Source organism: Aotus nancymaae, unplaced genomic scaffold, assembly GCF_030222135.1.
Source record: "Aotus nancymaae isolate 86718 unplaced genomic scaffold, 86718_ANA_hifiasm-v0.15.2.pri h1tg000014l, whole genome shotgun sequence".
Lineage (NCBI taxonomy): Eukaryota > Metazoa > Chordata > Mammalia > Primates > Aotidae > Aotus > Aotus nancymaae.
Genome location: NW_026988425.1, coordinates 41,326,017 through 41,343,673, shown reverse-complemented (window position 1 = coordinate 41,343,673; position 17,657 = coordinate 41,326,017). Strand labels below are relative to the sequence as shown.

The following is a 17,657-nucleotide window of genomic DNA, read 5'->3' as shown; positions in this document are numbered from 1 at the left end:
TTCTAAGTTCACATGTAAGGAGTACATGTTAATCCATAAAGATACATTTTCTGGGCTTTTTAAGGATATCCACAGTATGAAAACTCTAAAAAGAAAAGAATTGTCTCAAGGCAAAGTGCTTATGATACACACTTATAAACATGATCCGTCTATGTGCTGGCCAGCAAGCATTATTAAATACCTACTTTGTGCTCTCTCTGCACAGAGACAACAGTAGGCTGGTTCTAAGCATGAGATAAAAATCTGAGTCAAATCCTAGTCCTGGAACATAGTCCAATATGTTACAACTGTGTTTCAAATCTTGTGAAGGTTCTTTTCTCTGAAATCACCCTAACAGAATGAGAGTGCTTGATTTTTGAGAGAGCAGATCTAGGTAAACTGATCATATGATTACCCTTTCCCTTGGCAAACTGTCTTTATGTTAATGACAATGTTCTGGACAAGGGCTAAGTGGTCCCTCTATAAGTTTTTCTCAACTCTTACTATAGCACTTGACTTCATTAAATGGGCATCACTTTTACATTTGATTCTTTCCCCTGTTAACTAGGTATCATTTAGGAAGATTGCGCCACTGCACTCCAGCCTGGGTGACAAAGTGAGACCCTGTTTCAAAAAAATAAATAAATAGTAAGTGTGAATGCTAGAACAAACCACAAGTGTGTGTGAGAAGAGATGGAGTAGAAGGCAGACAAGAGAGACCATCCCTATAACAGTTTTATTGATAGACTATTAGAGGTAGTAACACCTGAAACACCGTATAAATTGCCTGAACTTCTAAAGCCTCAAATTTCCATTGAATTTCTGTTGGCCAGTATTTCTCTCTCAGAAAGAAACTTTAGAAAAAGGTTTTGTAATTATAAAAAGTAGTAGAAGAAAAGAGCACAGTTTTCAAACAATTTCTCTCTTTGGTCAGGAGTTTCTCATGATTTTCATAAGTTTTCATCGATTTGCATGATTTTTAAGAATTTGCTATTTTTAAAAAGAATTTAGGCCAGGCCTATAATTCCACTTCGGGAGGCCAAGGCAGGCGGATCACGAGATCAGGAGATTGAGATCATCCTGGTCAACATGGTGAAACTCTGTCTCTGCTAAAATACAAAAAATTAGCTGGGCATGGTGGCATGTGCCTGAAGTCCCAGCTGCTCATGAGGCTGAGGCAGAGGCATCTCCTGAACCCGGCGGGGCTGAGGTTGCAGTGAGTCAAGATTGTGCCACTGCACTCCAGCCTGGCAACAGAGCAAGACTTGGTCTCAAAAAACAAAACAAAACAACAACAAAAAAGAATTTAATCTGGTGTGTATGTCTCGATTCATGATACCCTTTGCATGGAATTCTTTTTTAAAATAAACCCTAAAGAGGGGAGCAAAAAGCCCCATTTTCCCACTGTCAAATGCTGTTGGGATTATGGATTCCAATTTGCTCTCACTCATCCCATCACAACATTTTGATTGCTGACTCTGACTTTTGGCTGATTCTGCTACACAGGCAATTTCCAAATTGCTACTCATTCCATTTCTACAACCAGTGGAAGATCTGTGTTTTTAGGGCCTGAAACTTATACAATTTGGTAGGGGGTCCTTTTTAAGAAAAAAAATATACAATTACAAATAAAAGCTGTCCATGATCACTTTAATGCCAACCAACTAGAAAGGGAAGGAGAAAGGAAGGACAGTTTAATTGGAAGAAAACAATAATCTTAACAAATCATGGCTGAAACACATTATTTTTGCAATTTTTATTAAAAAAATGACCATGATAACACATTGGTAGGGTCCCTTCCAGGACCCTGGAAGGGATCTCTGCAAGTGAGGAACCCTGAGGCTTCAGCTTCTATATTCACAAATCTGCCTCTGTTATAAATCCAAGTCTCCACTGCTTTCATTACATCCAAACCTAGAAGGAAATTCCAGCCCAAGCATAAATCCAATGCTTTTCACTGGTTCCCCTTAACCCATAGAAAGACTTGAATTTTCACAAGAGACAGTTAAAAATCAAGGGCAGGCCGGGTGTGGTGGCTCACACCTGTAATCCCAGCACTTTGGGAGGCCAAAGCGGGCGGATTACTTGAGGTTAGGAGTTCAAGATCAGCCTGGCCAACATGATGAAACCTCATTTCTACTAAAAATACAAAAATTAGCCGGGCATGGTGGCAGGCGCCTGTAATCCCAGCTACTCGGGAGGATGAGGCAGGAGTATCACTTAAACCCAGGAGGTAGAAGTTGCAGTGAGCCAAGGTCGCACCACTGCACTCCAGCCTGGGCGACAGAGGAAGACTGCCTCAGAAAAAAAAAAAAAAGTCAAAAGCAAAAACAAAGAAAAACTGTTGTAGAAAATTATTACATAGTTAAAAATCAAGGGTGAAAAAAGAAGAAATAGTAGACAAATACATGTTCCTAAAAATTCAGGTTTTACTCCTTAGTAAACTACCCATTACTCTTTGATTGTGTTGTTTAAGCATTGTTTGTATAGACTACATATTATTAAAATGTTCTTCTTCATGTTCTTAGTGACCAAAATCCATTTCTCTCTTAAGTTCCTCACCTTTTTTATTCTTTTTAAGTTCAAACAGTATCTTTCATTGTGGTTCCAAGGCTCAGGTCAGACAGATATGCAGATATGCTTCATTCAGAAATAACTGGCCAAAGACCCCTGCTTGCTTCTGAAGGTATTTGCAATGCCCCTCACAGAGGGTGTCTTATAGAAGTCCAATCCTGACTACTCTCCAGACAGCAGGTAGAGCACACTGCCATCCGAAACCAGGCGTTTCTACGGTCAGAAGAATGGCCTTCATAGAAACAGGTTGGCAGACAGACACTTTTATTTTATTTTATTTTTTTGAGAGACAGAGTCTTGCTCTGTTGCCCAGGCTGGAGTGCAGTGGCATGATCTCGGCTCACTGTAACCTCCTCCTCCCGGTTCAAGCGATTCTTCTGCCTAAACCTCCTAAGTAGCTGGGATTATAGGCATGCGCCACGACACCCCACTAATTTTTTGTAGTTTTGGTAGAGATTGGGGTTTCATAATGTTGGCCAAGCTGGTTTTGAACTCCTGACCTCAAATGATCTGCCCACCTCAGCCTCCCAAAGTGCTAGGGTTACAGGTGTGAGCCACCGCACCCAGCCAGACACTCTTCAACAGACCTTCCTAATTTGCTTATCAGCTTTTCTGAGCTTTCCCTTAAGAATAAGGCCTCATTATTAAACCACATATTCCAGCGTTCACTGACATGAATTTGCCAAGTTAGGCTGAAGGTAACATCCTGCTATAAATCCAACACAGAGCTAGTATAAAAATTATTTCTATCAATAGAGAAAAATATTATCTTTGTGTTATTCGTACCTTTTAGAAACAGTGGTTTCATTCTTAGACTCAACTGCTTCTGTGTTAAAAATCATTGTCATAGCAATTCGCCCAATCTTAAGGCATATACTGACTTTTAACATTATTTAGAATAACCAACCTAAGGTAGGTGACATCCAAGTCATAAAATCACAGAGTAACAGAATCTCAGAATACAAGGAACCTCTGAGGTGACCTGGTTGTACCTCCTATCCAGCAGGAGTCCAATCTCCAGAGCTCAGGAGCTTGTTTAGCTGGCCCCACCTAAACACATCCACTCACAAGGAGCTCTTTCCCTTAGAGGCCAGGCTGTTTCTTTGGGGATTGATTCTAATATTTAGAAACTCTTCCTTATATTTGCTCTCTTACAGGTGTTAGTCACTCACCCATCCACCACTCATCAACTGGAAGCAGCCATGTTATTCTACCAATGACAATCCTTCAAATTCTTATGGGCTATATACCAAGGTCCAAGTAGGCATCTAATTATCTTTCTACTATTTGGCGTAATTTCTTGCCCTGTCACTATTCTGGCAAATGCTTCTAAATGTTCTCTAATTTGCCAATATCCTTCTTAAAACATTTCATCTAGACTTGAAGCCATTAACCAAGATGTGGTCTACTATGACTATTTGTGTGTGTGTGTGTGTGTGTGTGTGTGTGTGTACTTCTTTTTTGTGCAATAGCATTTATACAATTCACAAATGAGTTAACTTCTGGGGGCAACTGTGCCAAATGCTTGGCTCAAATTAAGCTCATGACCAATTACATATAAAACCAGAACATGAGAACATAAGCCAGATTCTCTAAATAGAAGTAAAGCATCTTAAAATAATCATCTTCCTGTATATCTTTAAGGGATGGAATTTTATGATAATCCCATGCGTTGACCTGCTGCAGAATTTGTCAACTCAACATCAGCAAGTTCAACATCAGCAAGTTCAACATCAGATTTTGCAAAAGACTTCTTGTTTATCCCAGCCTAAGTGAATGTTCTTTCGTATTTTAATCACTTTCTGCACAATGTTGGTATAGTGTCAAGGCCCAGAGTAGGCATTAAATAGTTCCTTGCTGACTAAGCCATTAGATAAATGAATAACTAGTTCCCACTCTCTCCCATCCTGTCTTTAATAATGTTTTTTTTCGTTAATATATTTCCCCCCACATCACTCTTAAGAGCTATAGTTCTCCATTAGGGTTCTGGGCAATGATAACATTGTTGTTTCTGCCATTAAATGATTCCGTCACTTCAGAAAAACTCCTAAGCTGCTAAAGACCCCTCTTTCTCCATCTGAACAATCGAAACATTTCATTTATTATTTAAACAAAGACTTATAGTACTTGTTACAGACCAGCTACAGTTCTAAGCACTTAACAAATACAAATTCATTTAATCCCCAAGAAAACCAGACTGAGGAACAGAAAAGTTAACTAATTTACTAAAGATTATATAGTTAGCAAGTGATGAAGCTGGGATTCGAACCAGGCAGTCTGGGCTTTTCTGTGTAAGTTAACCACTAGGCCATGCTACCTACCCACACGCTCTGACAGCATAATGTTTAGGTAAGTGGGAAGGTCAATGATCACACTCCTAGCATCATAAGTGAGTATCTTAGTATATCAAAAACTGCTTGATTTTCCATTAATTCCTCAAATAGTAGCTTCTCTTTCCAATACTCATATTTTTGAAAGTTACTAACCAAACGACAAATCACTCAAAATACAGCATCTTGAACACAGAGTGGATGCCTTGAGTTGACTTGGATTCCTTCCAGTCACAACTGTTGGAAGTATTTACCTGAAATGTTAAGGACCACGAGAGCCAGTTGACCTGTTGCCAGAACAAGAGCAAATCAAAAAAGTGCTATACCAGGCACCAGGAATCTGAGGGAAAAGGAAAAACGTACTTCCTCAGAAAAACATCGAAGTACAGGCTATTCCAGCTTAGGGCTGGACCAGCTGAAGGCAGGAACAGAAAGGTACTCAGATGTTCACATGCAGTTTACCATAGTGTAGATAGTGACTTGTACCCTCACAAGAAAATTTGGAGGAGTTAATCCAAAAGGTCCAGTATAATGAAATTTTTTTCAAAATAATTACAATCAGATCATAAAAGCTATAAATGAATAAACTCCTCAACGACGTGCAGTAATAAGGAAGGATGGAAAAGAAGGTTGGAAGGCAATGCAGTCAGAGAAGTAGCTCTTCTGAGTGGCATTTTTTACTCCAAATTTAGATTCAAACTAAATTCATTAATCCTTCAGCTGAGTAAGAAACACCTGAGCACTGCACAGAGCCAGAGCCCTAAAGGGAACATTTCTGTTTAATAACGGACCCTATGACAAGCAAGATCCTTTCAGTGTGGGGCCAGGGGCTGCAGCAAGCTAATCTGTAAGTTTAGAATTTTTGTTCTGGAAAATTTATTATTGAAAGGAGAGTGTGGTGATTAGTGCTAATCAACAAGAAGGCAGTGATTGCTTTTTGAATAGCCAAAAGTCAAATTTCATATGAATGAAGCAAGCATTGGACACAACAACAGAACATCTGCATTCAACTGTTACTGATAAAATGATACCCCAAGATTCTGGGGGAAATCTATTGGTAATACAAATATGAATTTGGATTCTCACCTTTGGCTAACTGAAATATTCTGGTGTATTAGATGAGGGGAAGGAAGAAAAAGCAGTTAATAATTGTGAGGCATGATTCTAAGCAAACAATGCAGGATATGTGTGTGTGTGTATGTGTGTGTATGTATACACAAATACACACACATCCCCCATGTATTTACTATGTCTGAAAGACAAAATGAATAACTGTCCCCACTCAGTAAGTGTCCCTAGGAACTTCACAGAAAGAAACCCACATGCTTCTAAAAATCAGTAAACATCCAGAAAATAAAGCAACAGCCCAGGTAAAGTCCAAGCCTGAGAAACACAGCTTATGCTTCTGTTCTAGCATCTGGTTTCAATTTCCCAGTTGTCTGGGTGATACAGATGTCACAGGAAGCGAGGCCAAGAGAGTCCTGGGCCTCTGAGTGTGAGGAGTCTGCCTTCCTCTTCGCACTACCCAGGGTCTGTGACTGGGTGGTCCCACTGTCAGGGGAATGAAGGTTCTGAGAAGATGCCTGAATCCCGGTCAGTGGAAGAGGCCTTGTGAGGCACTGAGACAAGGGGCTCAGACATGACTGGCAGAGACAAACTGTAGGAGCAGAGCAAGGAGAAAGTCCTCTCCCACTGCCAGGACATCTCCAGGATAGGCTGAGGCAGATAGTAGACTGTTCTGCCAAAGTGGAATATTCGAGAAGTGAAAATGTGAAGCCTAGATCTCATTATCTATAAGTGGGAATAATTATACTGTCCCTTTTATCCCAATGTGTATGAATAATCCACCCCACCACTACACTTCGTGCTTTATCAACTGTTTGTACACATACAAATATAAGAAATAATTTCCTTTTCTCACTTCCCATTAGGCTTTCATAAGTTCCCCGGACCCACCTTTTTCAGTGAAGAGTGAGAGAATGCAGTTTGTTAGCAGTAAGTAATAAAATAGACACTAAGGGTCTTATATCAAGTTTCCAAACTATCTCCCTTTCCCACAACGAGAGGCTTCTTTCTAAAATAATATTATCTAGAATTATCTTTTAATTTGTCATAAAGTGATAATTAAACATAACTCCATTTTAGAGACTTTAAAAATTCATTTTGAAATTTACCTGGCCTGACATTTACAGACAGATTTTTAAAAATCTGTCTTTCGATCTTGTGGGAAGAGCTGAAGCAGGCGCTCTTGGCTCGGTGCGGCTTGCTGCAATCCGTGGAGGTACCCGCCACGAGCCACCATCATGCCTGGGCACTTACAGGAAGGCTTCGGCTGCGTGGTCACACACCAATCTGACCAGTTATGTGACGACGAATTAGACTTCTTATGCTGAAGGCAGCAGAGAACGAGAAAAAAGAAGCCGGTGGGGGCAGCACTGGGGATCCTGGGGCCAATTGCGCAGCTCAGGCCTGGCCCAGACCAACTCCAAAGTGGCAGGCAAACAACTGCGAAAGGAGTGCCAGAAAGACCCCCAAAACCCGCTGCCCCCCCCTCCCCACAGCGTTGGCATGGTTGACAAGAAGAGAAGACGCAGCCATCTTGCGGCGCTTAATAAAGAAGGAGTAAGGATCATTGTTCTCGTGCCAGTAGGAGCTGAGGTCCCCGTCTGCCAGCTTCCTACTTCAGAGCCAGTGAACTCAGGTCAGGCCTCTCAGCTGCCAGGTAAGGCGATACTCATCTTGGCCGTGGGAAGAAATTCAAGAAGAAGCTTTTGAAACATAAAGCTTAGTTGGGGTTTGAGCTCTGCTGGGCAGCTCCCAGTTACTGGAGTTTACCTGCTGAGCAGAGAAGATGATTGCAGAATTGAGAGAAGCTGTGGCCCTAGCTCCAGTGAAGGTGAAAAAGGAGGATGAAGAAGAAAGCTTCCCAGGTCAGGCATCCAGCCAACAAGTGCACTCCGAGAACATCAAAGTCTAGGTCCTGGGAGGGTCTTCAGACAGGCCTTGATGGATTAGAAGAGGAAGAAAAGGTGCTGGCTGAAACCAAGACCCTACAGTTACTGGTTCCAAAAACGGAGATATGTGTGGAAGCTGAAAAACCCCTCATCATAGCAGGAAGAATCCAGAAAGCTGATCCTCAAGGACCTGAATCAGGAGAAGCTTGTGATAAAGGAAATGTGTTAAAGAGGCAGAGAATGAAGAGAGAAAAGAAAGATTTCAGACAAGTGATAGTGAATGACTGTCACTTACCTGAAAGCTTCAAAGAAGAGGAAGACCAGAAATGTAAGAAATCTCGGGGAAAATACAGCCTTAGTTCTGGCACTGTTAAAAATTTTAAAACTCTGCCTGGGCAAAAGTCTTTTACATGAAGTGTGTGTGGGAAAGGATTTAGTCAGAGTGCAAACCTCGTTGTGCATCAGCAAATCCATACTGGGGAGAAACGCTTTGAATGTCAGGAACCCTTTGAAGGCCTTCATTCAGAGTGCAAGCCTCGTGCAGAGTGCAAACCTCGTTGTACATCAGCAAATCCACACTGGGGAGAAACCCTTTGAATGTCAGGAACCCTTTGAAGGCCTTCATTCAGAGTGCAAGCCTTGTGCATCAGAGAATCCACACTGGACAGAAACCTTATGTTTGTTCAAAATGTGGGAAAGCCTTCACTCAGAGTTCTAATCTGATCGTACATCAAAAAATTCACTCCTTAGAAAAAAACCTTTAAGTGCAGTGAATGTGAGAAAGACTTGATTATAGTTCACAACTTGATTGGCACCAGAAAGTTCACATTACAGAAAAATGCTATGAATGTAGAGTGTGGGAAAATGTTTACTCGGAGCTCAAACCTCATTGTCCATCAGAGGATCCACAGTGGGGAGAAGCCCATTGCCTATAACGATTGTGGCAAAGCCTTCACCCAGAGTGCAAATCTTATTGTGTATCAGCGAAGCTATAGTGGTGAGAAGCCGTATGAGTATAAAGAGTGTGGGAAAGACTTTAGTTGTTTTCACACCTTATTACGCACTAGAGAATTTCACGCCGCAGTGAATCCGGGAAAGTCTTCAGTCAGCTCTCTTGCCTTATTGTCCACTAGGGAATTCACAGTGGAAATCGTCCTTATGTGTGTAATGAATGTGGGGAGGCCTTCACATGCAGCTCATACCTACTTATTCATCAGAGAATCCATAATGGAGAAAAACCTTACACGTGTAATGAGTGTGGGAAGGCCTTCAGAGGCTGGGCCTCACCGTGCACCAGAGAACCCACAGTGGGAAGAGGGTTTATGAATGCAAGAAGTGTGGTGTAGCTTTCATTTCCAACACATACCTTATGCGACACCACATCTTGTTGAATAACAAGTAAGGAAGAGGAAAACTTCTAGCATTGGTCTTAACCTTCTGCCTCCCAAATGAGACACCTCTTTGCTGTTTTCTTCCTCCTTTATAAAGATTAGGCCTATGTCTTTAAAAGTTACAGTTTTCAGGAATGCAGCACAAAACATAAGATAAGCATCTCAGAGGCTAATTTAAAGAAAACAAAAAGTAAGCACCTAAAGGCAAGAACTTTGTTTTAACTGTACCTTAAGCGGTCATGTTTTCTGAAATGGAATGTGGCTTTCTTAGGAATGGGTCATACAAGGCTAAATAGTAATGATGCTATTTGGGGAAAGGTCTTTTTTGCTTAATTTTGCTTTTTAAAACTCTGATGATCGCTTGAGTCACAGGCAGGTTATCTGCCTGATTGAATTCTGGTTAAACCATGTATTCTGGTACTTCTGGTTAAGTGGTGGTGGTGACTAGGTAATAAGGAAACCACTTGGGGTAGCAATTCAACAATTAACTTACGAATGTTTGTAAGCTTCCCATTTCCTAGGTAACTTTAAAAATTTTTAAATTTGCCAGGTAAAACAAAAAACCTTAACTGTCTACTGTACCTGAAACGGACAGAAATAGGAAATGGCCTTTTTCCTTACTGACTATACCTCCTGAACCTTGGTATTGTAAAGCTCTGGGGAATCTATGATGAGTCTGTTCTGACCATTCCCTAGTCCGTATGGCCAAGCCCTCAAGAATTGATGGACACCACATATCAGCTATATTCATCTGCTAAGATCAACAACTCCTTCTCCAAACAACTCAAGCCCCCAATTCCCATCATATTCCATTTGGGTGAGATGCAACTAACAGCCCCCTTCTTAGATAGAGGAGTCAAAGAATAAAGCTTGCTAAAGGTTAAAAAAAAAAAAAGGAAGGAATAAGGTGAGCTGGAAGAAGACCTGATCAACAACTTCGGGGTGAAAGAAAATAACTGACAGAAGACCAAAAAGGCTACCACCTCGTGAACTAAAATTTGAAAAGTCGCTTGAATAAAAGGGTGAAGGAGGCAAATTTTCACTTGATAGAGCGATTATTGACTGACCTATTTGAGGTCATGGTGATCTTGGAAGAGGTCGAGGGGGCTGTGGACATGGTATGGGCTGAGGAGATGAATTTGATTCTCGTGGCAAACATGAATTTGACAGGCATAGTGGACGAGATAGATCTTTTTCACATTACAGTGGACTGAAGCATCAAGGACAAACAGGGAGGTAGCAGATCTCACAACTAGGGAACTGTCAAAGAAGAATTAACAGAGTCCCCAAAATACATTCAGAAACACATCTTTTTTTTTTTTTTTGAGAGGATTCTCACTGTCACCCGTGTTGGAGTGCAGGGGTGCAATCTCGACTCACTGCAACCTCTGCTTCCTGAGTTCAAGTAATTCTCCTGCCTCAGCCTCCCGAGTAGCTGGGATTACAGGTGTTGGCCGTTATGCCCAACTAATTTTTTGTATTTTTAATGGAGACGGGGGTTTCACCATGTTGGTCAGGCTGGTCTCAAACTCCTGACCTCATGATTCACCCACCTCGGCCTCCCAAAGTGTTGAGATTACAGGTGTGAGCCACCATGCCAGGCCTCAGAAACAAATATCTTATAATTGCAGTGACTTGGATCAATCAAATGCGACTGAGGAAACATCTGAAGGTGAAGAACGTCATCAATAGCAGATACTGAAAATAAGAAGAATGAAGTTGAAGAGGTAAAAGAGGAGGGTCCAAAAGAGATGACTCTGGATGAGTGGAGGCTATTCAAAATAAGGACTGGGCAAAAGTAGAATCTAATATCCGAAAACCAAATGAAGGTGTCTATGGGAAGGGGAAGAAGGGATTTGTTCTGCATAAATTCAAGTGAAGAGGCTCATGCTTAAGATTTGGTTATGGACCATCATTTCCAGAAGCCAGCAAATAGAGATATAAAGTCTCACTTGAAGATCAGGTTTGGAGACCTTGCCACCCAGGATGTGGTGGCAGGGGAGGACAAGGTGGACACAGGTGTGGTGGATGCCCAAACTGTGGCAACAGGACTGACAAGTCAAGTGCTTCTGTTCCTGATGTGGACGACCCAGAGGCATTCCCAGCTCTGGCTTAACTGGATGCCATAAGACAACCCTGGTTCCTTTGTGAACCCTTCTGTTAAAATCTTTTGCATGCTTAAGAATTCCAAATGACTATGAAATTAAAAAAAAAAAAAAAGGCTGTCATCCATACCACTCACACCTAAAAACTGAATTTTATCCATTTTAAAAATGAACTTCTCTTGCTACACAGAAGTAACAAATATGGTAGTCAGTTTTGTATTTAGAAATGTATTGGTAGCAGGGATGTTTTCATAATTTTCAGAGATTATCTATTTTTCATGAATACTTTTGTATTGCTGCTTGCAAATATGCCTTTCCAAACTTGAAATACAGGTGTGAACAGTGTGTAAACAGTTTAAAGCTTTCACTTCATTTGTGTTTTTTAATTAAGGATTTAGACGTTCCCCCAATTACAAACTGGTTTTAAATACTGGACATATTGGTTTCAACACCTGATTTGCATTTTCACACATGGTCAACTGGGACATGTTAAACTTTGATTTGTCAAATTTTGTGCTGTGTGGAATACTAACTATATGTATTTTAACTTGGTTTTAATATTTTCATTTTTGGAGAAAAATCTTTTTTCACTTCTCATGATAGCTGTTCTACATATATGCTAAATCCTTATATAGAGAAATATCAGCACTTGAACAAATTCAAAGCACATTGGTTCATTAACCTTGCTCCTTTCATAGTTTATTAGGTTCAAATTATAATGATTTACATTTTCAACTATATTTACTTTTTAAATGCATGACTTTCCCATTTTAAAATCTAAACTAGACATCTTACTGGTGAAAGTCGTTTAAGCTATTTATTGTGGGTATACACATCCTGTCAAGTAAAGTACTTTAATAGGCATGGGTCCCCCCATAACCACGGTGGGTGGAATAAGTTGATTTGGCCAATGCGTAATATTTAAACTGTTCTGTAAAATAAGTATCTGGTCATTTGGTATGATTTCTGTGTGTGAGAGGTCCCAAAATCAAAATGGTACATCCATAATCAGCAACCATTTAACCTTCCTTGTTAAAAAAACAAAAAAAGCACTGGTTGGTAGGATGAGGTGGGGGAGTATTTTAATTTTTGGAATTTGGAAAGCAGACAGCTTTACTTTATAAGGTTGGAACAGCAGCGCCATCCATGAAATGTAAACCAAAAATCTTTACTGTTTCTAAATTTCCAAGATTGCTATTATTTGGTCCTAAGCTGAGTATTTGTTCCACAGAAAGTAGTAATTATCTTTTCCCTCTTCCTCCATTAGAAAATTAGGTTAATAATGGATTCCTTTAATGGGAGCATCACCACTTATTAAAACATACGTGGAGAGAATGATGAATAAAAACAACTTTCTAGGATTGCCTTTTATTCTGCCACATTTATTGATAAACAGGGAAGGAATTTTAAAAAATGTTTTAAGAATCGTTCATCACTTCATTTTTAGAAATATTCTACCTGTGTATGGTAATGTCCAGTTTTAAAAATATTGGCCATATTCAATCTTAAGCATTTCTATTTAGCTGATTGGTTCTCACATATACTTCTAAAAGAGAAATTGTACATTACAAGAGTTACTCATTTGGATTAGATTTATTAATCTCAGTTACCTACTATTCTGACATTTTAGGACGGAGGTAATGGTTTTCAATGATGGATAAACATGCTGGTGTTTTGGATCTTGTGATGCTAAGTATGTTCTGCACTGGTGCTAATGTCTAATATAATTTTATATTTACAAACATATCTGCCACTCAGAGATTAATTTAGTCCATATGGATTATTGACCCCTCTTGAGACTATAACATACGCACTCCTAAATCAGTGTGTTTAGACTTGTCAAGTATCTAACTCGTTTCTGAACATGTACCATGTTTATAAACCTTGATTTCCAGCAACATACTATAGAAAACACCTGCTATTAAAAACACTTCACAACTTCTACTCAGTCATCCATTGCTCTCGTGAGACAACACAGCAATACCTTGTATGTTGCAAGTTTTCAAGACAGCCTGAACTTAAAACGTTGGTCCATTAGTTGTATCTGACAGATATAAATTTGCCTCTTAGTTCACTTTGTGTCAAGAGCTAAAACTATGAACCTCAGTTTCTCTTACTGGTGGGTAATAACTGAAAATAAAGATTTATATTCATGCAAAAAAATCTGTTCTTCAAGATCATCACATTCAGTACAAGAAAATCAAACTTTTTCTGTTCAAATACACTGTACTGGCTTTGTCAACTCGACAGCAACCTCTGGGCCCAGCTATTCTACATGTTAACTCTTGACTCAGATACTTGTTCCTAACCAGGGGATCCCTCTGCTTTTCAATAATGTAACTTAGACAACAAGGAACCAGTCTTAGTCACATAGCACCAGAAACCCCAGCGCTTTACAGAATAATCATTCTTTATCTTTAGAATGTTCACAGAGTTGCTCAATTGGCAATACAAAACCAACTTTTTCTCAAAGGAGAATCTCTTCCTTTTTCATTTCTTTATTATTTGCCCCAAAATAAATATATTGCAGTGCACTATTTCAAACAATGTAATTCAATCATTTGTGTTACTATGTCCTAGTTATTTCTAATCTGGAAAAGAGGGTCACATTTCCTTCCTTTCTTTGTAGTGGTGAAGACAGAAGACACTCACAATGATAGATTTAGTAAGTGCATCCTGTGTGTGTGCACACACAGCCATTCATAATTTAGAGTATTAGTTCTGCCAAGAACTCTAAGGATGACCTAGGGTTGGGGATGGCCTAGTTAAACCCTCTTCAATCCCTTTATACCCTTAACAAAACTAAGGTAACATGGCAGAGACTTCCCTGGTCATTTTCCTTCTTCCAGTTCCTCAGCACACACCTGCAGAATGGATTCATGACCCTCCTACTTTTCCTCTGCTCCACACTTGCCTGTTTCTTCTCTCTTTCCTTTTGACTTTGTCTGCTCTCTTTCTGAGCTGCCTTCCTTTCCATAATCTACCAGCTTCTAGAGAGCTCATTCACACAGTGCATCTGAGCGTTGCATGTATGTGTTTCTGACGACATGAGCCCACTGCCAATTCTCTAAAACTTCAAAAGGAAACTAAACAAACTTACAACTTTCTGCTCCAGATAAAGCAAAAGGACACTTTCAATTGGAACACAGAGGGAAAACGAATTTTTCAGTTAGAAAGTAAGCTCCCATTCACCATTACGTCCTTCGCATTGAGAGCAGTGTATGTACATCATAAATGTTCAATAAACACATCCACTTGCAGATAACTGAGGAGCTCTGAGTCAGCAGCAGGCAGTAGATAATGAAAGCAAACTGAATTAGAAATCAGAAGACTGAGCATCTAGTACCAGCTCTGACTGAATTAAGTTATGTGACTCTGAGGACTTTGGTATTTTTGGCAATATCAACAGGGTAACACTAAATTATTTCTAAGTATTTTCTGTTTTGAAGATTCAATGATGACAAAACATACAAATTACAGTTAAATATTAAAAGGTCTCCAAAGAGGTTTATAGTCCAACCACTACCACTCCCCTTTATTTCATATTTCCAGAAAGATGACTATCTGTCTCATTTGAAAATTTTCCAGGAAAACATTTGATTTTCCTATTGTCATCTATATGCAAATTTTAGTACAAAAAAATAGTTCTCAGATTTAACCCAAAATCCATTTCTATGTTTATACTGCTGCTAATCAATTTAGGATTTAAATACCTAATTATAAAATTTCACAACCCTCATAATCTTGGGATGTAATTCTATTTTCAATGCAAGTATTAAAATATATGGCCAACAAGGCAAAAAAGCACTTTCCCTGAAGTCGTATCATTGACTAAATCATGGAGCTTGTCTATTCAGCTTCTTCCTGAATCTGCATTTATAGCAGGACATGATTAATTTTCACCTAAAAAAGTCCCTGCTTATTAAATTATATTTCATTCACCAGGACTCCTTATTTATCTCAGTAGTTCTTAATGGAAAAGTAAATAAAACATTATTACATAAATGCTGAGAGAGATGACAGTAATCTTATTCTAAATTAAATAAAGAAAAGGTTAAGTAAATATTACAATCTTTTAGTATGAGCCTTACAATAATAAATCTACCTCCTTATTTTTATAGCTTATTCTTGAAATATTTATCATTGTAATATTTAAACCAAGTTATCATCAATTATTTTCTGGAATTTTTTTATTTTTCAAAAGTTTAAGTTAGATTGTATGCTAGTTCCCATTCAGATATTAATATAATTACTAATTCATTCATGTTTAACACATACTGATTTTCCATTTCACTACTGTACTTTAATGCACAACTACATATCCCCATTATAAAACTATGCAATAGGAAGTGCTGACATTACAATCTTGAATTATAATTTTTGGATTTGAGGACCTTCCTAGATATACATATCCATACACATATACAAACATGCACACACATGCACATGCACACATGCATTTTGTTGTCAAATATCTAAAACAAAAAGGCTCACTCTCAAACCATAATAAACCAGAAACAAAAAAAGAAAATTGCTTTCAATAATGAGTAACCTTATGTTTATATAAGGTAATTATTTAAATAATCTCATCTATTTGAGATTATGTAAATCTCAAATATGAGATCTCAAATAATCTCTAATTTGAGATTATGTAAATAGACCTGTGGGGAAAAAAGTAATCATTCATTTACATATTATGACAAAATGGTTTAAACCTATATCTGAATTAAGGCAATTACTCATATCTAAAGTTTATGATTTCCCCTTATAACTCTTTTTGTGTAGAAAAGTAAAAAAGGAATCCTAAACAAGTACTGTTAAATTTTGCTTAGCTTCATGTTAATGAGGCATGACTTCATCATTCCTATGGCCATGCTGAAAAATTAAACTTATCTCTGACTCACAGAGAGTCTGAGTTGAGAAACATGAAAATCAATCTAATGACAGAAAACCAAACTATGACCTGTATCAGATGGACAAGAGAAAACCAACATTTCAAATAAGTCCTCAACGGAGTAACTTCTGCTTCCATTGTTAAATTCAGTGTCCTTATGTGGGTTGGAAATGTATCTGGGTGAACATTGGATTTAATATTCATTTTTTAAGACCCCACTTCTGATACCTGTCCTGGAACAGTTTCATGATAACTTGCTTATGCAGCAGCTTTGACCTCTGGGTACCATGTTTCTGACAGGACAGGAGACACTATACCACAGGGAGAACATCCACAATCTCTTTGGAATCTGTTACTTGGAGGGGGTCTTCCAGAGGCAAAATCTTGAAGAAAGTGATGCTCATTCCCTGCTTTTTTCCATTCTCCTCACCTAGTCCCTACCAGTCTGTCCTGTTAGCAGCTGGCTTCCCTAAAGCTGGATATTCAGGCCTCAGTTTCACTGGATAAATCTTCATGCATTGGACTTTTTCTTTCTTCATGTCCCCTTCCATAAATACCAAGAAACATCCTGTGTGGAGGTAGAACCAGGAGCAAAACATAAGTGGCTCCAAAAGTGCTGACTGACCATTGGGAGGAAGACAAACATTTATGAAACAGTCAAACAGATAAACAGAGAATTATCCTGCTGGTGATGGCCACCAAAGAGACATTCATGGTGCTATGAAAGCACATGATATGAGAATATGATCCAGTCTCAGGGTTCAGGGAAGGCCTCCCCAAGGAAATGACAGTTGGGCTGACAGTCATGATGTAAGGAGCTCACAATGGAAAGCAATGCTGAGTTTGGAGACCTGGAAAATGATCAGTGTGGCTACTGCCAAAAAGGAGGATTCTGATGTGAAGCTGGAAGAAGGAAGACAGGTGTCAGACCTTGTGGCTTTTTGGAAAAATGATAAAGATTTATTCTAAGAGCCCTGGAGAACACTGATGAATCTTTTGTGGATAATGAATGAAATAATGAGGTCAGAGTTCAGAAGAAAGGTCCACTGTGATAAACAGATAGGGTTTGGAGTTGAGATGGGCAAAATACAGACAGCCTGCCTCCTTCCCTCCCTCTACTATTACAAGGGGCAGCTGTGTCCTACTTTGCTAGGACCCACCCTTCACTTACTAGAACTACTCTTATAAATCACATCTGTCCTTTTTTCTTCCTTATTGGCACAGAAGGACAATGTTCATCCTAGGAATGAAAGCATATCCCAGATATTTAGAGACAAGGAGACTTCAATTCTTCACCTGCAAAGCATGATTAATGGTGGTATGTTGGGCTGCTGAGGGTCCTAAGACACATTTGGGAACATGGGATCCTCTTTGAGCCTCTCAAATGATATTAAGTGCCTACTATGGGTCAGCAGTATGATAAGCAAAGT

The 17,657-nt window shown here is 39.2% G+C and overlaps 1 protein-coding gene and 1 pseudogene across 1 annotated transcript in view; one reads left to right on the top strand and one right to left on the bottom strand.

Moving 5' to 3' along the window:
• GHR (growth hormone receptor) overlaps positions 1-17,657 on the bottom strand; it is a 302,533-nt gene that overhangs the window by 247,558 nt on the left and 37,318 nt on the right. The window lies entirely within an intron of this gene.
• On the top strand, positions 7,187-11,344 carry LOC105718049 (SERPINE1 mRNA-binding protein 1-like; annotated as a pseudogene).